The following is a 25,240-nucleotide window of genomic DNA, read 5'->3' as shown; positions in this document are numbered from 1 at the left end:
TCTACAAGAAGATATGTCAAAGAAATAATCAATCTTCCCAGGTTTTCTTCTGCCTGCTACTTCTATAGCTTTTCTTCTTCCTACCTAATCACAACCTTTAAATAGAACTCGTGCCACATGTCAAATTTACCGAGTATCATAATTCTTCCAAGTGGTAAAGACACCTCAAGACAAATGCTGTGCATAGAAGCCACAGGGAATAAATATGCAAAGAAGTAAAAAGTTAACCTTTTCAAACAACAAGGCTTCTCTCTCACTTACCAACTTAACATTTCCCTGTATGGCCCCGCAAGATGACTGGTTAGCCAGAGACGGGTAAGATTCCTCAAGGGAGGAACAACCTAAGACAGGCACAGTCGCAGGGTGCCACCTGGGGAGAAAATGGGGAGCAGCAGAGGTGAGGCTTAGAACCTCCCCCCTCATGTTCTGAGAGAAATCTTCTGCATACCTGGATGTTTATTGCCCTCGTCTAGCTCGGATTAACACATAGTCTACAGGCACACACCTGATCATCTACATTTGCTCTCTTACAACACTAAACTCTGTTTTCTACCTTTATCTCGTATCTACCTACCACTTCAGCATTTTATTAAAAATAATAATAATAGAAAAATGTGGTATCCACATATAAATCAAGTTTAAAAATCAAATGAATATTCATATTTGAACTGACTGTGTATAGTTCATAATGCATGAACAAAACCGAAAGCTTCTGTGATGACTGCCCTTGCACTGTTCACCATATAACTTATTCACTATGTAAGAATTTGTACTCCATGTAAGAATTTGTTCGTTATGCATCAGAAGATTGGAGACTGATGAAAATTAGGCTTGGGGTGGATTAATTATTATGCATTGAGTATTGACCCCCCTATACAGAAATTTATTGTTGTTAACAACTATTTGATCAATAAATATGAGAGATGCCCTCACAAATATATATATATATGTATATATATATATATATGTATATATATATGTATATATATATATATATGTATATATATATATATACATATATATATATAAACACACTTCAAATTGTAAAATAAATAAGTAACTGGGATATGATGTATAGCATAAGGAATATAGTCAAAATATTGTAACAACTTTGTATGGTGATATCTGGTACCTAGAATTATCATGTATATAAATGTTGAATCACTGTGTTGTACACCTGAAACTAATGTAATGTAATACTGTTGTCAACTACCCTTCAATAAAAAAAAAAAAAAGAGAATGCTTGAGCAATCTGGGTTTATTTGGGTTCCATAAAAGTTTTAGGAATATTTGTAGTATTTGTGTGAAACATGACATTAGAATTTTGATAGTGATTGCTTTGAATCAATATGTTCTTTTTTGTGGTATGGACATTTTAACAGTATTAATTGTTCCAATTCATCAGCATGGAATATGTTTACAATTATCTCTGTCCATTCAAATTTCTTTCTTCAGGGTCTTTTAGTTTTCAGTATACAGGTCATTCTCATTGGTTATATTTTTTATAATTTTTATTGCTTTCAGTTGCAAATAAATTTGTTTCCTTTATTACTAATTATGATAGCTTGTGACCAGTATATGGAAGCACAACTGATTTCTGTATATTACTATCATATCCTGTAAATTAATTTTATTTACTTGTTAGTTCTAATAGTTTTCTGTTGGAGTATTTAGGGTTTTCTATATAAAGTATCATGTCATCTCCGAAGAGTGAAATTTTTACTTCTTTCCTGTGTTGTATGTCACTTACTTGTTTTTCTTGCCTAATGACTGTGGCTAGGAAAGTCAATGCTATGTGGAATAAAGTGGCAATGATGGGCATTTTGTTTTGTTCCTGATCTTAGAGGCAAAGCTTTGAGCCTTTTATTCAACACTAATGTGATATTCACTGTGGGTTTTTTACATAGGGCCTTTATTATGTTTGGTTATTTTCCTTCTATAATCATTTTGTTGAGTTTTTATCATAAACTGATGTGTAATTTTGACAAATGTTTTTTCTGCATCTATTGAGATGATCATGTGATTTTTATTCTTCGTTCTGTCAACGTGGTGTACCAATGTGATTGGTTTTCAATTTTCAGGCCATCCATGAATCCTAGGAATATTTATTTGGGTTGCTGCATGACTTTAATACACTGACTTCAGTTTGCTAACATTTATTGAGGATTATCACATTTATATTCATTTAGATTACTGGCTTTTAATTTTCTTGGTGTCTTTGGTTTTAATAGGGTAATTCTGGCTATGTAAAATTCATTTGGAAGTGTTCATTCCTCTTAAATGTTTTAGGACTATTTTGAGAAGGACAGTACTGATGCTACTTTAAATGTTTGGTAGAATTCAGCTGTGAATATATCCCAGTATGTGATTTTGTTTTTTACAAATTTTTTAGATTAGATTTTCAACTTCATGATTGTAATCAGCATATTTGTATTTTCTTATTCTTCATAATTCAAACTTTGAAGTAGGAAAAGATGCTTGCTAACTTATAAGTATAATGCTTTATAATTTGTCACCTTGAATATATTAGACTTTTTTGTTCCCTGACATGGGAACTGTTCTGGGGAATATCTTATGTGCAATTGTAAACAACTGCCTTTTTTTTTTAGTTTGGATGCAGTTCTTTGTATGCATCTATTAAGTGAATCTAACCTAATTTCTTTTAAAGCCAACATTTCCTTATTGATACTATGGATGATCTATCCACTGGTGTAAGTGGGATAATAATATATCCTACTATTATGTTACTGTCAGTTTATGCCTTTATATCTATAATATTGCTTTGTACACATAGATGCTCTTTTATTGGTGGAAGACAGATTGGCAGTTATTATTCCCTGCATTTGGATTGTGCCTTTTCTCTTTGTAATGTCCTTGTATGTCTTCGGATACAGTGTTTGTTTTAAAGTATTTTGACTTTTCAAAATATTAGTACACCTGCTTTATTTTTCATTTCTATTTCCTTTTCATTTTCATTTCCATTGTGCATCCCATCACTTTTGGTGTGTTTAAACTTCTAATCTGGATTGAGTCTCTTCTAGGAAGTATGTAGATGTGCCTAGTTTTTTATTTTATCTCTTCAGTCACCCTTTGTCTTACAATTGGAGAATTTAGTCCATCATAGTTAAATTAATTAATGATTAGTGTGCTTGTAATGCTGTTTTTCAAATGGCTTTCTGGTTCTTCTTGTAGATCTTCTCTCTACTTTCATTTCTCTTGGTTGTTTCCCTTGTGTTTGTTGTTTTTCTCAAGAGTTCTATTTGTTTTCTTTTCTGTGATTTTGTGTATTGTAGATTTTTTATTTTTACACACAGATGCTCTTGTATTACCTTGAGATACATGTATATTGGCCAATATGCATAGCACTCTATTTTGAGCTGACAGTCACTTAAGCTGGGGTAGTCTAAAAGCACTGCAGTTTTGCTCCTCCCACCATATTTTCTGTGTGTATTTCATATAATACACCTTTTTATTTTGTCTACTTCTTTACTACTTATTGTAGCTATTGTTGATTTTACTATTTTTACCTTTTATATTCATAGAATCTTTTGAAAGTGGGTGATTCATTGTCTTTATATGTGCCCATACCAGTTTTTCAAATTATGGCCTTTCTTTTTTTCCTAAAGACCCTTTACCATTTCCTTTAAGGCTAATTTACAGGTCATGAACACCTTTGACTTTGTTTGAGGAAATATTTATTTCTCTTTTAATTCTGAATGACCACCTTGTTTTATAGAGTATTCTTGGGGTTAAGTTTTTACCTTTCAGAAATTTAAATATACTCTGCCACTTCTTTCTGACTTCCGAAGTTCCTGCAGAAAATTCACTATGTGAATTTGTTTTCTCTTGCTGTCTTTCGATCTCTCATTCTCTAACTTTGGCCTTTTTAACTGTGATTTGCCTTCTTGTGGCCACTTTCAGAGTCTGTAGGCTTCCTTGACCAGGTTGTCTGCTTCTTAACTGAGGTTAGGGAAGTTTTTAGGCAGTATTTCTTCAAACCAGTTTTCTTCCCCTTTCCCTCCTTCTTATCCTTCTGGGGCACTTATAATATGAATGCTCCTGAGCTTAATTTTCTCCCACAAGTACCTTACACTATGTTTATTTTTAAAAATTGTTTAACTTAGTGCTGTTCTGATTGGATGACTTTCACTTTTCTGTCTTCCAGATCATGGATCCATTGTTCTGAATCCTCTGATCTGTCTTGATCCCACCTACTGTATTCTTCATTTATTTTATCCTTCACCTTTGATTGTTTCTTTCTTATACTTGTTATATTTGTTGTTCTCACTGTGTTCCTCCAATTTGTTCCCAGTTTGGTTACCAACTTTTTGACCATTATTTTGAACTCTTTTTCAGAGACATTACTTATGTCTAATTCATTAGTAGATTTGCCATCATTTTACCTTGTTTCATCATTTAGAACATATTCTTCTGTCTTCTCATTCTTCTATTGTAAGACTTTCTGTGTTTGTTTCTAAGAACTAAGCACAGCAGTTTTCTCTCTCAATCTCGAGGAATAGCCTTGTATAGGAGATTCTGCTATTTAGACCGCATGTGCCTGGTAGATTTGGCAGGCCAGATGGATGTGATCTGGAGATAATTTTTCCCTTTAATAGTTTGTGTTTTCATTTTACTGATAACTATCCTTTGTTCTACAGAAGGTTTTTAATTGAGAAATTCCAAGGTGTGTATTGTTATTCTTCTGTTTTCTGTGTCATACCCAAAACTATATGCTGACATGCATATGAAAGAGATAGATTTGTTTTCTTCAAGAACTTTTATGTTTTTCCAGGCTTAATACTTATGGAGGTAATATTTGTGAGTGGTGTAACATAGGGTTCCAATTTCTTCTTTACATGTGAATTTCAAGTTTTCCCAGCACCTTTAAGAAAGAGAATTTTTGCAAAGTGTATTATTGTTCCCTTGTCAAATACTTGTTGAATAAGTATCACGTTTCTCTCTCATCTTGCATTCTTGTTCCATTGGTCTTTGTTTTCTATAAGTATTTTCTCATAAGCTGTGACTTATCTTCTCACTCTCTTGACAGTATTCCTGACAGAAAGGAAATTTTAAATTTTTATATAATCCAGTTTATCAAGTATATTTTTCATGGATCATACCTTTGATATTGTATCTAAGTGTATCACCAACCCCAAAGTCATGTATATTTTCTCATTTATTATCAACTTGGAGATTTATAATTTCACTATTGAGGAATGAGATGACACACAAAATATTTTTAGTTTCAGGTATGCATAATACCGAAGTAATAAGTCGATATTATAAAATGATCACTATGATAGAAAATTATTATCTGTTAAACAGAAGAAACACAGGTCCATCACAGGTCACATATGCTAGGCCAAGTCTCCAAGTTGGGTATGTTAAATGATTTTATGTAACTGGAATGTACTTCATAAGGGCCAAGATCATTCTAGGGTGTAATACTCCAGAAGGATGGCAATTATTGGTAGAGCTGAAGGTACAAATGTAAATTAACCCCCACATCCATCTAGCCATTTTGGCCCCAAATGGAGTGCAATACACATTTCTGTGTGGCCACAGGGTCTCCAATCTGACATTCATTGAGCCAAGTTCTCAGGACACACAAAAAAACTTATTAAGATAGTCTCTTTTCACAGATATTCAATGCATCCAGAACCACAGTTTTTACAGTGATGAGAGATTTGACTCTTTACAATTAAAAAACCCCATTAGCTATAACCTTTCTGTCTCTTGGAGTGGATGTATTTAGCAGAACATAGAAAAGTGTTCTGGTAAAACTGGCAGAAGCCAGAAAAAGGTCAAAATTAATACCAGAATCAGCTATTCCAAATTTTTCTCTTTGTAGTGCACAATGGCAGAAGAAAATAAAATTTCCTTTTGCCTCTTCCTTTCCAAATACAGACTCACTGGTTATTGTAAATACAGGGAGAGGAAATACTGGGGTAAAATATCTTTAAATCTGAAATCTCCCAAAGGGAGAAATAAAGTTAAAACTCGTTTATTGCTTACAAACTGCAGTACAGAGCTGTCTCTTACCTGTTTGGGCAGAAGTAAATCAGACTTCTCCCTAAACTCTCAGGTTCATATAAGCCCTCTCAGTTGCCGAAGTAATTATTCATTGATTTGGAGATGACCGGCTCTCCACACCTGAGGAACTCATGTTGATTTGCAAATGCAATAAAGCCAGGGGAGATATTTTGGAAATAATACAAATTTTCCCAACGGTCACCCCTTCAGAAATCTCACCTTACAATCTACTCATCCCCCTTCTTCCACAGTGGTCCCTGGGCAAGAAAACTGGAGCATTATGATCAGACTGATGACATAGAATAGCAACAGCAATAAAATCATGACAATCCTCAAGCTGGAGAATTCAGCTAGGTTCAAAGTCTTATGCATATTAAGTCTATAGCTCGTCCATTCCATAGGCAGACAGTAGCTGAAGAGGTAGAGGGCTCAGAGCAATGATCACACGGCAGCTGCAGCCAGGGGACACATTCAGGCTTCAAAGACTGTAGAAAAAAATAAACTCAAGGGTGATAAGATTCATGTTCTAATGACAATAGTGTAGGCAAATCCTGTCCATCAGGTAGGATACATGTAAGAGTGTGGTCCTGTCACAGGACAGTGGCAGGAATGGGATGTTGTCCTGGTCTAGTGTACTAGACCTTTATACCCCTTCCTGTGGGAGTTACAATGAGTCAATATATAGGGCTACAGGAGTACAAGAACTGGCCATAAAGATAAAACAAAAGTTCCCCATAAGATGTTCTTACTTCTTGAACGTTTTGGGTACAATGCCATCATTTTTGGGGGCCACTCAGCTGTTAATCCAAGAATACACACAAGGCCAGCTTCCAGGCCTTTTACAGAAGTTGCCAGAAAGGCCAGCCATCACTGGTCCATTTGTTAAAATTTCCAGGGCCATGTCCATTCAACAGTGTCTCCAGGGCATATTGCAGTTGGAGCTGGCAGGAGGATGTTGCTCTTCTGGTCATATCCCGGCTTCAATAACTCATCTTTGGATTGTGTAAGATAAATTCTAGCCAAAAGAAGCAGGCAAAAAGAGGCAACAAAGGGCCAGGTCATTTATTTAAATACCCCCAGGTGATGTTCTCATGGCCTGGGTACTACAAGCCAGAGAAGTCATGCCGGTTAGGGAGGTGGGGCGCTTATAAGGGATTAGGAGGGGGAGGAGTGGGCAACCTATCTTAGGGGGGTGTTGAGAGGTATGATTGGCTAAAGGTGACATAATAGTCAACTAGAAACTTTTTTCCTTCCAAGAAGGAGGAGGCTGACATCCGGGTCTTAGTTGGCACATCAGGATGGAATTCAGGAAGAGCTGTCCCCTTTCCATATACGGCACGTACTTTGGGGTCTGGTCTGTTCTCCCCCTATGGCATCTCTCTGTTCTGTTTGCATGTCCTTGTTTTTCCTTTCTTCAGGCAAACATTCCAGCCTTTTGGTCATAATGGGCGACAACTCAATCTGGCTACTTCTGGCTGACAAGGGGCATCGTGGGGGTTTGAGGTTGGTATTAGGCCGAAGGAGGGGATTCAGTGGGAAGAGGTGCGTAACGGTGAAGTAACATATGGTTGGTGGCAATTCGGGTCATCTGGGTTAGTTGCTGTTGGAGGAACCTGAGGACACAAGGGGCAACTAAGAGTAAACTACAAACTGTTATTAAGGTGCCCAGTAAGGGCATTAGCCAGGCTGTTATGGGGGACTGGAATTCTGGATCGAGTTTACATCTCAATGACTAGTATTAGGGTTCAGTATAGATAAGACTGCATTATTGAAACAATACTTTTCTCTAAAATCACCCTTATTTTTATTAGAAGTAGTTAGATTAAGAAAATAATTAACAGTTGGCTTGATTATTTGCGTAAGTGCAGCAAGAAGAGCAATTGATTACATAGGCTCTTTTAAATATGCTTTGCTGGAACTTTTCATAAGGAATTTCAAATTGAACTTTTAAGGGCCTCTTGAGGCCAGAAAACCAAGCCAGACTTGCCATCAGGTTGTGCCTGCAGTACGTATAGATTTGGGTGAATTCCTCTCTTCTTGAGTTTCCTGCACCTGCCAGGAAGTGACCTTCTTTACTCACCTGGTAAGGTTGCTGGGAACTCTGTAAGCAAGGTAACAGGCCAGTTTTTTCAAGGGGCTTTGTTGGCTCCATAAAGTCAATCTTAGTTCCTTAAAGCTGTCTGTTCATATCTGAGTTTACACACATGTCTCTCAGGTATGACATTCCAGTCAAAGCCTTGGTAGTATAACCAGTGTTTTTAATTGTTCCTCTTACAAGGAAAGCAGGTTCTTATTGAACTTATGCAAATAAACATACTGACATGAAATATAAAAATAGTCACTGAGAGTTTTTAAATTCTGGAGTGATCAGGTAGAGAGAAAGATTAAGTTTCAATTATGCTTATAAAGACAGTCATTTACTAAACTGTTGTCAGCTTAAGAGAAAAAGCTTAAAACACTTTATCAACAACATTTGAAACAAAAGCCACAAAAATCATCTTCTTCAGCTTACTTAATCTTATGTAACTAATACCTGTTCTGCTGAAATCTAGTTCTTTACTAGCTTAAGAGTAATAAAACAGTGACTGTAACTAATAAAAGACTTACACATGACAATGGTTAAAGATCTGATGAGAGCTTACTGTAATACAGTTGACATAAGGAAATTCTGATATTTCTGTAATTTAAAACATTCAGTAACAAAGTTTAGCATTATTCTTTTTGACGGTGCTTCTTAGGTAATTAAGTAGGTAATTATATATCATATAAATAAGCCAAATTAGCCATATACTTTCTCCAATGAGAAAAAAATTCCTCTGACATGTTCCAGGGGCCCTCCGGAAAATATCAGAGTTAACTAGAGGTAAAAGCACCTTTTTTGAATTTGATTTTGGGAAGTTGTTAAAAGTTTTAAGGCACTTGCTTAAATAGGATTATAGGTTGCTATAAAGAAACACTTTTCCAATTAACCAGAATGAAAACAAAGTACTTCAAAGGCAAATAAAGAAGGTTACATAGTTGTTATCAAAGTCTTAAAAGATTTAGTAGATAACATTGACTTAAATGACCTTAGGTAAACTTAGGCAGCTGATAACAACAAGGACATGCCCACCTCAGCCAAACTCAAATTTGCACCCATGCTTAACATTTTCTACTAGATTCTCTGGAAGTTCCAGAATGCTCAATCTTCACAATCACTTGTTTTTACATAAAATATTTTTCATTTATACACTTATACACACAAACGTACAAACTGAGATACAACGACTACAGTCAGCAACACTTTTTTCATAAAAACATATACACAGATAGACAAACCAATACAAAGACTTAAGTTACTGATATCTAATTGCTGTCTCTCTTCTCAGCTTATTGTCTGTGGCTTCTGGAACCAGAGGTCGGAAGGGGCGCGTTCTGGTGGGGGAAGAGGACGGTGAAGGTGGAAGGAGAGGGGGAGGGGTGGTGCAGCCACCAGAAGAGGAGAGCAGGACAAGGGCATGGTTGAGAATGCAGGACTATAAGATGGAGGTGACAAATGGGAAGACAAAGGACTTAGAGATGGTGGTGGAGAGAGAGGGAGGGATTGCGAGCTGAGGGAGGTGAGCGACTGAGGTTTTCTGGCAGATCTGTAAATGACGGACTGAGCAGAGTAAGAGGCTGACAATCTTTAACTGGAGATTGGGCTAGGAGAATCTGAGTTATAGAACACTTAACATAAAGGTTTTGACGGGAGTGCAAAGTCCAAAAGGCCTGCACATGTGGGATTTCATTCTACTTTCCGCTCTGGTGGCAATAATTAGTTATGTCGGTGAGGAGGCTAAAACCAAAAGTTCCCTCAGGGGGCCTGCGAGATTAGTAGTCCAAGGAATACTGAGGCCTGGCCTCAGAGTGAAGGAAGACTAACTTCTGCTTGCGGACTTCCTGGGACAAACAGAGTAGCCAGATTAGAAATGAGATAGTACAGTGGGGTCTGAGCCTCTGCTTTCATGGGCTGGTTCCTCACGTCTGCGACCACTTCCCAAAAAACATTCCACTGAGAGGAGCACCCAGCGTCCCAAGTGCACCAAGTCAGGGGAGACAGCGTGGGAGCCTGGGTGAGGGACATCTCCCCCACCTCAGGGCCAGGGGCGAGTATCCCGGATACTTGCAACGGATGTGCTGAATGCCCGGACCTGGACATAGCTATGATTTCGGACGGACCAGGTGAAATGGAGTTAGGAAGGGAAGCAGACCGGGGAAACTGAGGGACTCATTGGAAAATAATCTATGCAGCAGAGAGCAGGCTGAGGTCCTGGGTCGTGGAAGGAGGGGCGGGGCCACCAGTGGCCGGTCGGAGCCTCACGCTCACACTCCTCCCGTGTTTCAGCACCATATGTAACATAAATTCTAGCTGAAATAAGCAAGCAAAGAGAGGCAACAAAGGGCCAGGTCATTTATTTAAATACACCCGGGTGATGTTCTTGCGGCCTGGGTACTACAAGCCAGAGAAGTCATGCCTGGTTAGGGAGGTGGGGCGCTTATAAGATATTAGGAGGGGGAGGAGTGCGCAAGCTATCTTAGGGGGGTGTTGAGAGGTATGGTTGGCTAAAGGTGACATAATAGTCAACTAGAAACTTTTTTCCTTCCAAGAGGGAGGAGGCTGACATCTGTGTCTTAGTTGGCACATCAGGATGGAATTCAGGGAGAGCTGTCCCCTTTCCATATACGGCAAGGACTTTGGGGTCTGGTCTGCTCTCCCCCTATGGCATCTCTCTGTTCTGTTTGCATGTCCTTGTTTTTCCTTTCTCCAGCCTAAAAATTTGTACATACAGTTGTTTAGGAGATGCAGCAATGTGTGTTAGCATATCCACAGGGATCAAAGCTCCTTTACGTGGCTTCTCATTAAAATATCTTAACACTGTCCATAGGTGAGTTGACCACCCCATTTTGGTGTCTGACTTCAGGCCATATTTCAACAAACCATTGTACCTCTCTATCATGCCTGCCCCAGGAGGGTTATATAGTACATGAAATTTCCCCTTTATCCCTCATTGCTGAACCCATCCTTGTAATGCATGTCCAGTAAAGTGGATGCCTTGATCACTTTCAATCACCTGTGGCCAGCCATAGGCTGCAGAGTGATGCTCTAGGCCTGTCTTGGCAGTTTGCTGACTGCACAACAAGCAGGAAAAGCAACCAACAGGCCAGTGGCCATGTCCATACAGTTCATGGCATACCAGTTTCCTTCTGATATGGGCAGAGGCCCAATATAGTCTTGTCTGCCACCTGACATGGGGTAATGGCTCCCTTACTGTTGTCCCATGTTCCTGTGGGACTTGATGTAAGTCCCTCTTAGAGCACACAAGGCACTCTTTCCAGGTTCTGATGACTTCTTCAAAGGTCAACCACAAACCCCACTGATGGGCTACAGCCCACATTGTCTTTTGCCCTGTGTACAACAAATGCTGATGTAACCATTGGGCTACATCAAAGGCAGGCTTTCATTCTAGTCAATGCACCTGGGCCAATGTGTCTGCTTCATCATTCCCTGGGGATGACAAGGCAAATGGCCAGTCCCATGATATACAGTAACAGTCTTAATCTGACCAGAAGCCCATAGGTCTTGCCACAAGTCTTGCTCCCAAAGGAACCTGAGGCCAACCCTCCAGTTAACATGATACAATGTTGGTAGCCACAGGGTCAAGCCCCAATAGATGGCCCAGTTGTCAGTGCAGACAACTATGGAGGAAGCCTCCTGGGTGTTCATGAGCCATATTGCCCACAACTCAGCCCATTGGCTGCACTTCCCCTCTCCATCCTCCATCCACATTATCTCAGGATGGAAAGCCACAGCCCTCCACTTCGGGGGCGGCCCATGACTGGAGCCATCTGTGTACCAAGCATCTTTAGGTATAGCGTCTTTTCCTTCTTGATAGAGACTCTCAACTCCAGTGGCTCCAATGCAAGTACTTCCTGCTTTCTACTGGTATACATCCCTGGCCCCAGTAAGCACTGGAGTTCTCCACTTAAGGTGCTAGTAGAGAGGGCATAGCACTGCTGTAAAGATGCCCCCCTTTTAACAACTGTAGGGGTCTGTGCCATGCCATTCTGTGGCCTATGGGTCCAGTCTCAAATCCACCCCACGATGGGATAGGTGGTTATTAACTTGGTCAGAGCTGTTCTGGTGTTGGGCTCCGTAGCCAGCAAAGCATGGTGCACAGCAGCCAGTTGCTTCTCTATCAAGATGTACTGGACCTCTGTTCCTTTCCTCAGTTGTGACCAGAGTCCTATAGGTTGGCGTGTCCATAAAAGCCACTGCCAAAGACCCCATCTGTAATTACATTTGGTTACACAAACATCTAGCACATAGGGCTTTGATGAGTCCATTACATTCAAGGCCTGTACATTCTTGACTGCCTGCTTGGTAGCAGTAAAGGCAGATGCACATGTTTCATCCCAGTCCTACCTGATACCCTTTTATACCAACTGGTATAAATGCTTCAGAATTTGTGCCAAGTGTGAGATAAACACTCTCCAGTAGCCCAAAAGAACCAATGCTCTTGGAATACTGCCACAGTGGTAGGGGTGGGGCAAGCTTGGACCTTGTCTATGACTGCTTTAGGAACAACTTTAATTTTACCCAATGAGACAACCCCCAAGAACTTTACAGGCAAACCAGGTCCATGAACCTTGGTTCTGTTCACAGCCCATCCTTTTTCCTCTAGATGTTGCAACCGTCTAGGAATTGCCCCTTCTAAATCTGGAGAATCAAATGTGAGCAAAATATCATCAGTGTAGTGATACAACTTCACCATTTGTGGTTTCTTTCATGTGACCAAGTTCTGGACTACAAGTCTGTGACAGATAGTGGGACTGTGGAGGTATCCCGGTGGAATGACAGTGGATGTCCATCTATCTTGTGCTGGATTTCCAACATGAAGGAAAACTGTTCCTGGCTTTCCTGTGCTATGTCAATAGAGAAGAAAGCAGCAGCAAGGTCTACAACATAAAGATATGTTCCCAGCTCATGGCTGAGGGAGTCCAGAATGTCTGCTATAGAGGGGACAGCAGGATGCAAAGGAAGTATAGCTTTATTCAATTCCCTGTAGTCCACAGTCATATGCGAGGAGCTGTCTGGCTTTTTCACTGGCTACACTTGGGAATTAAAAGGACTACAGGGTGCTTTATGATGCCTATCTCCTCCAACTCCTGTAGAGTTTCTCCAATTTCCTTGTCCCTACAGGCAATTTATATTGCTTAGTATCTGTCACCCACTGAGGTTCAGGCAGAGGTGCAGGTGGGTTCTTTGCATGTCCCCTCAGAATTGCCTTTACCTAGTATACCCTCAGTTGGAACTCACCTGCAATGGTCTGTAACCACAGGCTTTGCAGGATATCTACCCCCAAAATATATACAGGGATGGGAGAAATGTACACTGTATCTTCCTTTGTGGGTAAACATCCTATTCACAATGGGATTTGGGCTGTCTTCACTCCAGTTGCCTTACCCCCTTAGCCATCTATCAAAGCAGAGGTCCTGGGAAAACACTCAGGGTTGCCATAGATCGGAGAACATTCAGCTCCTGTGTCCACCAGCACCAGGACATGCTGTACATTCAGAGGGACCAGTGAATTGCTAGTTCTACAAGTCACCTCCATTCCCCACCGTATCCCCCAAGGAGGGAACCTTGACTTCCATAAGTCATACCGTGATGCCCAGTCATCCTCTTGTGGGAGTGAGAGCTCAGGTAAATCCTGAGTACTGTCTCCAGTGAAGTTTTGCAGGGACACAGGGCAGGCATGAGGCCTTGACTCCAGTTTCCATGTCCCGGACCTCAGCACCTAGAACTGCTGATCTAGCTTTAATTAGTGCTACAGATCTAACAAGATCCTGTTGAGCTTCCCACCAAGTTTTTCTTTCACTGCCCCGGCCTTTATCAATTCAACCCACATCTGGGTCCTCCAGACCTTCACGCTTCACGGGCCCTTTGCACGTATCCTTTCAGTTGTAGACTGTACTTCCTTCAGTGCCCTTATTGTTTCAACCTCCCCAGATCTTCTAAAGTACAAGTAGCCTCACTTATGGGTCAACCTAGGTGGGGGCACGAGTGTTCACTGGGGTCCCAAAGAGAGATGTGGGAGCTGTATGCAGCACCAAATTTCTCATTCCTATAGTGAACACCTCCTCATCCGGGCCCTGGGGTTCCATATTATAGATGATATTTTTCATACCCCAAATTCCCACCTTACCTGTTGGACCTCTGCATACATTTTCCATCTACTGGGTGAATATGGTAAATCACCTTGATAAGGCCAAACTACCCTGTTGGCAACTCTCAACCTTTCTAGAAGTGTCTGATTCTCTGAGGCATGATGGGCATATTTCAACTGCTGCTGAGGGTAGGGTGAGTCATCAGGGAAGCCATTCTACTCCTCTCAGTACAGGAAATAACAGTGTTTACAGCCCCCATGTAAAACCCTTGCAGGCAGAGATTCTAATGTCTTCTGCCTATACCGGATGGTCATTTCCACCAGCTCATCCTGGGTATAGGGACTGAGCATGGAGTGCTCCACAATGTAGGGAGGGTTGTCAGCTCCCCATGAGGAGCGCAAGGTTGTATAATTTTTGTTCCCTTAATTACAGCCAGATGGGTTTTTAAAACAGGAGAGGATGTTACCTCCTGTGGTGACCTCAGTAGCAGATCCGCCAATGGCCCCGCCTCCTCCTCTTCTCCCGCCAGTCAGTCCTCCATCTCTGGAGCTGAAGGCACCAGTCTTTCCTTCCTCTTCCCCATGACCTCCTGCAACATGGCTTTTCCTGCTGCTTCCCCCCCCCCCACCATGGCTACTAAGGAATATTACTAGGAATGTGACCTGTCTTTTTAGTAACTGTCTCTCTTCTTTTTTTTTTTTTCTTTTTTTTTCTTTTTTCTTTCTTAGTATTGAAGGGCAGTTGACAACAGTATTGCATTACATTAGTTTCAGGTGTACAACACAGTGATTCAACATTTATATACATGAAAATTCTAGGTACCAGGTATCACCATACCAGGTTGTTACAATATTTTGATTATATTCCTTATGCTATACATTACATCCCGGTTACTTATTTATTTTACAATTGGAAGTGTGTTATATATATATATATATATATATATATATGTATATATATATTTTGTGAGGGCATCTCTCATATTTATTGATCAAATAGTTGTTAACCACTATAAATTTCTGTAAAGGGGGGTTAATACTCAATGCACAATCATTAATCCACCCCAAGCCTAATTTTCGTCAGTCTCCAATCTTCTGATGCATAACGAACAAATTCTTACATGGAGCACAAATTCTTACATAGTGAATAAGTTACATGGTGAACAGTGCAAGGGCAGTCATCACAGAAGCTTTCGGTTTTGTTCATGCTTTATGAACTATACACAGTCAGTTCAAATATGAATATTCATTTGATTTTTAAACTTGATTTATATGTGGATACCACATTTCTCTATTATTATTATTTTTAATAAAATGCTGAAGTAGGTAGATACGAGATAAAGGTAGAAAACAGAGTTTAGTTTTGTAAGAGAGCAAATGTAGATGATCAGGTGTGTGCCTGTAGACTATGTGTTAATCCGAGCTAGACGAGGGCAATAAACATCCAGGTATGCAGATGATTTCTCTCAAAACATGAGGGGGGAGGTTCTAAGCCTCACCTCTGCTGCTCCCCATTTTCTCACCACATGGCCCCCTGCGACTGTGCCTGTCTTAGGTTGTTCCTCCCTTGAGGAATCTTACCCGTCTCTGGCTAACCAGTCATCTTCCGGGGCCATACAGGGAAATGTTAAGTTGGTAAGTGAGAGAGAAGCCTTATTGTTTGAAAAGGTTAGCTTTTTACTTCTTTGCATATATATGCCCTGTGGCTTCTATGCCCAGCAATTGTCTTGAGGTGTCTTTACAACTTGGAAGAATTATGATACTCGGTAAATTCGCCATGTGGCACGAGTTCTATTTAAAGGTTGTGATTAGGTAGGAAGAAGAAAAGCTATAGAAGTAGCAGGCAGAAGAAAACCTGGGAAGATTGATTATTTCTTTGACATATCTTCTTGTAGAGTAACTTCAGCATGGATAGGTTTTAAACTACTAATTAAATTGGGCACACACATTAACATAATAGGAATATAGTTACCTAACCAAAGCATACCCGTAATTACCAGCCATCTCCAGTGAAACCAAGAAAACCAGTTAGGCACCTTAGGCATTTGTGGAAACTTATCTATGATATGGTGGATATTGTCCGACTGAACTTAAACAGTCTGAGAGAATTCAGATAAACTAGAACAACCCATTCCTGGGGACTGTTCATATCCCATATGTTCTTTCAACGATAAATAGTCTGTGGTTGTAAGATTTTGGAGTGCTGCAATTTGCACTTCTCCTAATTCTTGGTTGAGTTCCAACAGTATAGATCCAGTCCAATTTTTGTTTTACTGTATGCACAGGCCAGCTTAGATATCTCCTTCATCATTCCTACGGCAAGTCCAGGAACTGGTGGGATGAGTGCATCTACACCTGTGACAGTGCGTGGAGCTTTGTTGGAGATTTTTTTTTTTTTTTCTGATCATCTTCTGTCATGAGTCTTCCCGAGAGTGCTGATGTTGGAAGTTTTTTCATATCGTATCTTAGTTCATTTTTGGGGTAGCCAAATTAGGCTTTGATCCTCTGTATAAACACAAACAGACCCTTTGCCTACACTTTTATATGCCCTTTATATCATTGTGTAAAACTCATTAGAGGTCACCACATAGGAACTGCTTTTTTTTTTTTTTTAATCATTAATCTACACCTACATGACGAATACTTTGTTTACTAGGCTCTCCCCTATACCAGGTCCCCCCTATATACTCCTTTACAGTCACTGTCCATCAGCGTAGCAAACTGTTGTAGAATCACTACTTGTCTTCTCTGTGTTGTACAGCCCTCCCCTTTCTCCCACCCCGCTATGGATGCTAATCTTAATACCACTCTTTTTCTGCCCCCCTTATCCCTCCCTACCCACCCATCCTCCCCAGTCCCTTTCCCTTTGGTACCTGTTAGTCCATTCTTGAGTTCTGTGATTCTGTTGCTGTTTTGTTCCTTCAGTTTTCCCTTGTTCTTATATTCCACAGATGAGTGAAATCATTTGGTATTTCTCTTTCTCTGCTTAGCTTGTTTCACTGAGCATAATACCCTCCAGCTCCATCCATGTTGCTGCAAATGGTTGGATTTGCCCTTTTCTTATGGCTGAGTACTATTCCATTGTGTATATGTACCACATCTTCTTTATCTATTCATCTATCGATGGACATTTAGGTTGCTTCCAATTCTTGGCTATTGTAAATAGTGCTGCGATAAACATAGGGGTACACTGGTCTTTCTCATACTTGATTGCTGCATTCTTAGGGTAAATTCCTAGGAGTGCAATTCCTGGGTGAAACGGTATGTCTGCTTTGAGCATTTTGATGTAACTCCATACTGCTTTCCACAATGGTTGAACAAGTTTACATTCCACCAGCAGTGTAGGAGAGTTCCCCTTTCTCCACACCCTCGCCAACATTTGTTATTGTTTGTCTTTTGGATGGCAGCCGTCCTTACTGGTGTGAGGTGATACCTCATTGTAGTTTTAATTTGCATTTCTCTGATAATTAGCGATGTGGAGCATCTTTTCATGTGTCTGTTGGCCATATATATTTCTTTTTTGGAGAACCGTCTGTTCAGTTCCTTTGCCCATTTTTTAATTGGGTTATTTGTTTTTTGTTTGTTGAGGCGTGTGAGCTCTTTATATATTCTGCACGTCAAGCCTTTATCGGATGTGTCATTTTCAAATATATACTCCCATACTGTAGGGTTCCTTTTTGTTCTATTGATGGTGTCTTTTGCTGTACAGAAGCTTTTCAGCTTAATATAGTCCCACTTGTTCATTTTTGATGTTGTTTTCCTTGACCGGGGAGATATGTTCAAGAAGAGGTCACTCATGTTTATGTCTAAGAGGTTCGTGCCTATGTTTTCTTCCAAGAGTTTAATGGTTTCATGACTTACATTCAGGTGTTTGATCTATTTTGAGTTTACTTTTGTATATGGGGTTAGACAATGGTCCAGTTTCATTCTCCTACATGTAGATGTCCAGTTTTGCCAGCACCATCTGTTGAAGAGACTCTTATTTCGCCATTGTATGTCCATGGCTCCTTTATCAAATATTAATTGGCCATATATGTCTGAGTAAATGTCTCGATTGTCTAGTGTGTTCCATTGGTCTGTGACTCTGTTCTTGTGCCAGTACCAAATTGTCTTGATAACTATGGCTTTATAATAGAGCTTGAAGTTGGGGAGTAAGATCCCCCCTACTTTATTCTTCTTTCTCAGGATTGCTTTGGCTATTTGGGGTCTTTGGTGGTTCCATGTGAATTTTTGAATTATTTGTTGCAGTTCATTGAAGAATGTTGCTAGTAGTTTCATAAGGATTGCATCAAATCTGTATATTGCTTTGGGCAGGATGGCCATTTTGATGATATTAATTCTTCCTAGCCATGAGCATGGGATGCGTTTCCATCTGTTAGTGTCCCCTTTAATTTCTTTTAAGAGTGACTTGTAGTTTTCAGAATATAAGTCTTTCACTTCTTTGGTTAGGTTTATTCCTAGGTATTTTATTTTTTTGATGCAATTGTGAATGGGGTTGTTTTCCTGATTTCTCTTTCTGTTGGTTCATTGTTGGTATATAGGAAAGCCACAGATTTCTGTGTGTTGATTTTGTATCCTGCAACTTTGCTGTATTCCGATATCAGTTCTAGTAGTTCTGGGGTGGAGTCTTTAGGGTTTTTTATGTACAGTATCATGTCATCTGCAAATAGTGACAGTTTGACTTCTTATTTGCCTATCTGGATTCCTTGTATTTTTTTGTTTTGTCTGATTGCCGTGGCTAGGACCTCCAGTACTATGTTAAATAACAGTGGGGAGAGTGGGCATCCCTGTCTAGTTCCCTATCTCAGCGGAAATGCTTTCAGCTTCTCGCTATTCAATATAATGTTTTCTGTGGGTTTTTCATAGATGGCCTTTATTATGTTGAGGTACTTGCCCTCTATTCCCATTTTGCTGAGAGTTTTTATCATGAATGGATGTTGAACTTTGTCAAATGCTTTTTCAGCATCTATGGAGATGATCATGTGGTTTTTGTCTTTCTTTTTGTTGATGTGGTGGATTATATTGATGGACTTTCGAATGTTGTGCCATCCTTGCATCCCTGGGATGAATCCCACTTGGTCATGGTGTACGATGGTTTTGATGTATTTCTGAATTCGGTTTGCTAAAATTTTGTTGAGTATTTTTGCGTCTACGTTCATCAGGGATATAGGTCTGTAGTTTTCTTTTTTGGTGGTGTCTTTGCCTGGTTTTGGTATTAGGGTGATGTTAGCTTCATAGAATGAGTTTGGGAGTATCCCCTCCTCTTCTATTTCTTGGAAAACTTTAAGGAGAATGGGTATTATGTCTTCTCTGTATGTGTGATAAAATTCCGATGTAAATCCATCTGGCCCGGGGGTTTTGTTCTTTGGTAGTTTTTTGATTACCGCTTCAATTTCGTTGCTGGTAATTGGTCTGTTTAGATTTTCTGTTTCTTTTTGGGTCAGTCTTTGAAGGTTGTATTTTTCTAGGAAGTTCTCCATTTCTCCTAGGTTTCCCAGCTTGTTAGCACATAGGTTTTCATAGTAGTCTCTAATAATTCTTTGTATTTCTGCGGGGTCCGTCGTGATTTTTCCTTTCTCGTTTCTGATACTGTTGATTTGTGTTGCCTCTCTTTTCTTCTTAATAAGTCTGGCTGGAGGCTTATCTATTTTGTTTATTTTCTCGAAGAGCCAGCTCTTGGTTTCATTGATTTTTGCTATTGTTTTATTCTTCTCAATTTTATTTATTTCTGCTCTGATCTTTATTATGTCCCTCCTTCTGCTGACCTTAGGCCTCATCTGTTCTTCTTTTTCCAGTTTCGATCATTGTGACATTAGACCATTCATTTGGGATTGCTCTTCCTTTTTTAAATATGCTTGGATTGCTATATACTTTCCTCTTAAGACTGCTTTTGCTGTGTCCCACAGAAGTTGGGGCTTAGTGTTGTTGTTGTCATTTGTTTCCATATATTGCTGGATCTCCATTTTGATTTGGTCATTGATCCATTGATTATTTAGGAGCGTGTTGTTTAGCCTCCATGTGTTTGTGAGCCTTTTTGCTTTCTTTGAACAGTTTATTTCTAGTTTAATGCCTTTGTGGTCTGAAAAGTTGGTTTGTAGGTTTTCAATCTTTTGGAATTTACTGAGGCTCTTTTTGTGTCCTAGTATGTGGTCTATTCTGGAGAATGTTCCATGTGCACTTGAGAAGAATGTGTATCATTTTGCTTTTGGATGTAGAGTTCTGTAGATGTCTATTAGGTCCATCTGTTCTAATGTGTTGTTCAGTGCCTCTGTGTCCTTACTTATTTTGTCTGGTGGATCTGTCCTTTGGAGTGAGTGGTGTGTTGAATTCTCTTAGAATGCATGCATTGCATTCTATTTCCTCCTTTAGTTCTATTAATATTTGTTTCAGGTATGTTGGTGCTCCTGTATTGGTTGCATATATATTTATAATGGTTATATCCTCTTGATGGACTGAGCCCTTTATCATTATGTAATGTCCTTCTTTGTCTTTTGTTACTTACTTTATTTTGAAGTCTGTTTTGTCTGATTCAGGAAGTGCAACACCTGCTTTCTTCTCTCTGTAGTTTGCTTGAAATATCTTTTTCCATCCCTTGACTTTAAGTCTGTGCACATCTTTGGGTTTGAGGTGAGTCTCTTGTAAGCAGCATATGGATGGATCTTGCTTTTTTATCCATTCTATTACTCTGTGTCTTTTGATTGGTGCATTCAGTCCATTTACATTTAGGGTGATTATTGAAAATTATGAATTTATTGCAATTGCAGGCTTTAAGTTTGTGGTTACCAAAGGTTTAGGGTTAGCTTCTTTACTATCTTACTGTCTAACTTAACTCGCTTGTTGAGCTATTATAAACACAGTCTGATGATTCTTTATTTCTCTCCCTTCTTATTCCTCCTCCTCCCTTCTTCATATGTTGGGTGTTTTGTTGTGTGCTCTTTTTAGGAGTGCTCCCATCTTGAGCAGTCCCTGTAGGATGCCCTGTAGAGGTGGTTTGTGGGAGGCAAATTCCCTCAACTTTTGCTTGTCTGGGAATTGTTTAATCCCTCCTTCATATTTAAATGATATTCGTGCTGGATACAGTAGTCTTGGTTCGAGGCCCTTCTGTTTCATTGCATTAAGTATATCATGCCATTCTCTTCTGGCCTGTAGGGTTTCTGTTGAGAAGTCTGATGATAGCCTGATGGGTTTTCCTTTGTAGGTAACCTTTTTTTTCTCTCTGGCTGCCTGTAATACTTTGTCCTTGTCTTTGATCTTTGCCATTTTAATTATTATGTGTCTTGGTGTTGCCCTCCTTGGATCCCTTGTCATGGGAGTTCTGTGGACCTCTGTGGTCTGAGAGGCCATTTCTTCCCCTAGTTTGGGGAAATTTTCAGCAATTATTTCTTCAAAGACATTTTCTATCCCCTCTTCTCTCTCTACTTCTTCTGGAATACCTATGATTCTTATATTGTTCCTTTTCGTTTGATCACTCAGCTCTCTTAAAATTCTTTCATTCCTGGAGATCCTTTTATCTCTCTCTGCATCAGCTTCTCTGCGTTCCTGTTCTCTGTTTTCTAGTCCATTAATGGTCTCTTGCATCTCGTCCATTGTTTTGAAGTCCTTCCAGAGCTTGTTTTATTTCTGAATTCTCCTTCCTTAGTTCTTGCATATTTCTCTGCAAGTCCATCAGCATGGTTATGACTTTTGTTTTGAATTCTTTTTCAGGAAGACTGGCTAAATCTATCTCCCAGATTCCTTCTCAGGGGAAGATGTAGCAGATGCCGAAGCTTTCTGGGTTAGACTTCTCTGGATCATATTTTTTTGCCTTTTCATGTTGACAGGTGCTCTTGACTGTCAGCTGGGAGGGCCAAAATTTTCACTTGCTACTGGCCTTTCTTTACTGGGACAACTGCGACCCCTAGTGGCTTGTGTTGGGTAATTGCGTGTAGACTGGGTCTTTGTGTCTTGCCTGGCCCGAAGGGAGAAATTTCCCTTTCTTTGGGCGGAATTTGTCTCAGGCTGCTTCTCTGCTTTCGCAGCGCCCGGTGGGGTAATGGATGGGGGGGTTGCTTGACTGTTTGCCTCCGTGAGGGGTCTCAGAGCTGTTGCCCAGGGTGTTAGTGCACCCGGTTTTCCGTGTAATTTCCAGCTGCTGTACTGTGACCTGGGTTGTTTCCGTCAAGCTGTTAATTCCCTGTCCCTTTAAGACTTTCAAAAAGCCCCCGCTTTTCTTTGTCACAGGGGCATCAGCTTCGGCACCCTCTCAGAGGTCTTACTCCCTGTTTTCCCAGTATCCAGGGACCCCTGGGCACGTACTGTGTCTGCACTCTGGCCCGGATGGCTGGGGCTGGGTGTTCGGCAGTCCTGGGCTCCGTCTCCCTCCCGCTCTGCCTATTGGTCTCCCGCCGGGAGCTGGGGGGAGGGGCGCTCGGGTCCCGCCGGGCCGGGGCTTGTATCTTACCCCTTTCACCAGTCGCTGCGTTCTCGCTGGTGTAGCTGCAGTCTGGCCACTGTCCTGCGTCTTCTAGTCTCTCTTTTAGGGCTAGTTGTGTTTGTTGTATTTTCAAAAGTATATATGTTTTTGGGAGGAGATTCCCACTGTCCTACTCACGCCGCCATGTTGGCTCCGCCTGTCTCTCTTCTTTAAGTGCATCCCATTTGTTATTGCCCAGCTCCTCCAAGCAATGCTGAAGTGTGTCTCTCTTCTTGCTAAAACTCTTGCTAATCCTCTTTTTCTCCTTATAACATTTTCACTATCTAAATGAAAAGAGACCCTACAATGCCAGCTGCCACACGCCCTGCTAGGGTCTCCATGCAGTCTTCCAACTCATGAAGGACTAATTCTGCAGCTTTTGGTGTTTCCACCCTTCCCCAGTTGTGGGGAAGACCCCACCCCTCTAGAGGTACTTTACCCTAGACCAATTCCCCACCTGGGGCTCCCAAATTGGAATCCCCACAGCTGAGGTGATAACACATGAAGCTGTACCCTATGCATCCACTGGGGCCTCCCCACCATCTCTAGGGGCAGCCCTCTCTTAAGTAGCACCCATTTTGACAGATTTTGGTTCAGAGATTCTGCTGAATCGTGCTAGATGTAACTAGGAAGAGAGGAAATACTAGGGCAAAATACCTCCAAAACCGAAATCAGTCAAAGGGAGAAATACAGTTTAAAACCTGTTTATTGCTTACAAACTGCAGTCCAGTGCTGTCTCTTCCCTTCTTGGGCAGAAGCAAACAAGACCACCCCTGACCTCCCAGGTTCATAAAAGCCCTCCCAGGTAAACACCCTTTGAAATGGAGATGAATGGCTCTCCACCTCTGAGGAATGCTTGTTCATATGTAGATGCACTAAATCCAGGTGATATTACAATTTCACCCACAGTTATTCACCATTTTTCTCCCACTGACAGTTATTGCTATCTTACTTGTCTCATTTTACATCATAAGATTGACTTTGGCTTTCTGCCTGTTTAAGACATGCAGGTTGCTGATTATGTTCGGCTGCTTTTGAGAATGGCTCTTTGTTGTGGGAAGGCAGCATCTTTCGCATTCTCTTTAATGTGCCTCTTGAGTTCATCGGGTTGTTACATACTGCCAGAATCGTTTAATATTTGCCCTAGATGCAACTTGACAAGATATTTCAAAGGATTTAATAATGTGTTATTAATATTTGACCAATGCAAGCTGATATTTAAAGCCTGACAAAGCCTGATAGGAATTATTTTTTAGGTCATTTCCCTAAATGTTCACATTAAGCAAAATGTTCACATTTTGGAAATATAAGCATTCTAACTTAGGTTGATGGGTGTGTCAGTCCATCAGTACCATTTAGGTGGTAACCAAGTCCTTTGAAGAATTAAATAAGCAGTCTTTATTTAGGAAATCTAATATTTATAGGACCAGAGGTGTGCCTCCAGTAACAATTCAAAGTGAACCAATCTTTTTACCATATCCAAAACCTACCCTATTTGACTCTAATGGCTTCTAGGTACTGTAAAAATGCTGGCATGAAAGGAATGAAGAAACATTTAGGAGGACTTTGAATTTTTTGTTTCTTTCAGTTATGTTGTACTTTGAATTTCAAACGTGTAGAGATCTATACTAGCATTCAAACTGAGGTAATTTTTAGGGTTACAAGGACTAACAAATTAGGAAAGCAAATTGCTGCAGAAGCCAATTTCAGAATCTGTTTCAATGACAAAAAGGGAACCAAAGCCGTGATATTCTCATGGTGATGGGTCAAGAAAGATGTGTGCTGAAATTGACCACTAGGGTAAACAACGTGAAGGTCATCAATTGCCTTAACAGACATGTATTTGGGTGAAGTTTTGGGTGAAATGTCCAATCAGAGTGGGTTTAAGAAAATATAGCAGGGGAAGGTAGGATACAGCTGTAGATAAGTGTTTTTCAAAGATATTTTTGTGAATGGGAACAGACTTTTTTGATAATTCTCAGGAGCACTTAATGTAAAGAGATTATTTTAAAAAGATATATAATACTATATTTATATATTTATAAGACAAATAAAAAAATATGAAATACTATATTTACGTATTTACAAGACAATAGGAATAACGATGTAGAGGACAAAAAAGTGTTATGATGCAAATTAGATAAACAGTGCAATTCCTGGATGAACTACCTAGATGCTCGGAGAGAGGATGAGAGCTACTGCAGAAAAGGAGGAATTGGCCACAGATGAGAAGAGTGATACTTTCCCTGTATGGTGAAAAAGCCAGAGATGAGTATGTGATTTCTGAATCTTGAAGGTAGTATTCAGGGTAGAGGGGTCAGTGCCTGTGATGTATCATTTAATCACCTCTATATCCTCAGTATTGCGTCTTAGCTACATTTTATCCCATTCGGGGCTGCCTTGTGTTAAGCAACCTGGATTCCATAAACATTTTAATTTTGTTGACTGAAATTATGTTTGTCAGTAGATGATGTTGGGAGATCATCTAGATCTAGAGGTTTCCTTTCTTTTTCAATGGATGACTGCTAGTAAGGGGTGACATGGCAGTAGGTAGAGGAGAATGTTG

The sequence above is a fragment of the Manis pentadactyla genome, chromosome 13 (assembly GCF_030020395.1).
Source record: "Manis pentadactyla isolate mManPen7 chromosome 13, mManPen7.hap1, whole genome shotgun sequence".
In the NCBI taxonomy this organism is placed as follows: domain Eukaryota; kingdom Metazoa; phylum Chordata; class Mammalia; order Pholidota; family Manidae; genus Manis; species Manis pentadactyla.
This window is presented reverse-complemented; position numbering follows the sequence as displayed.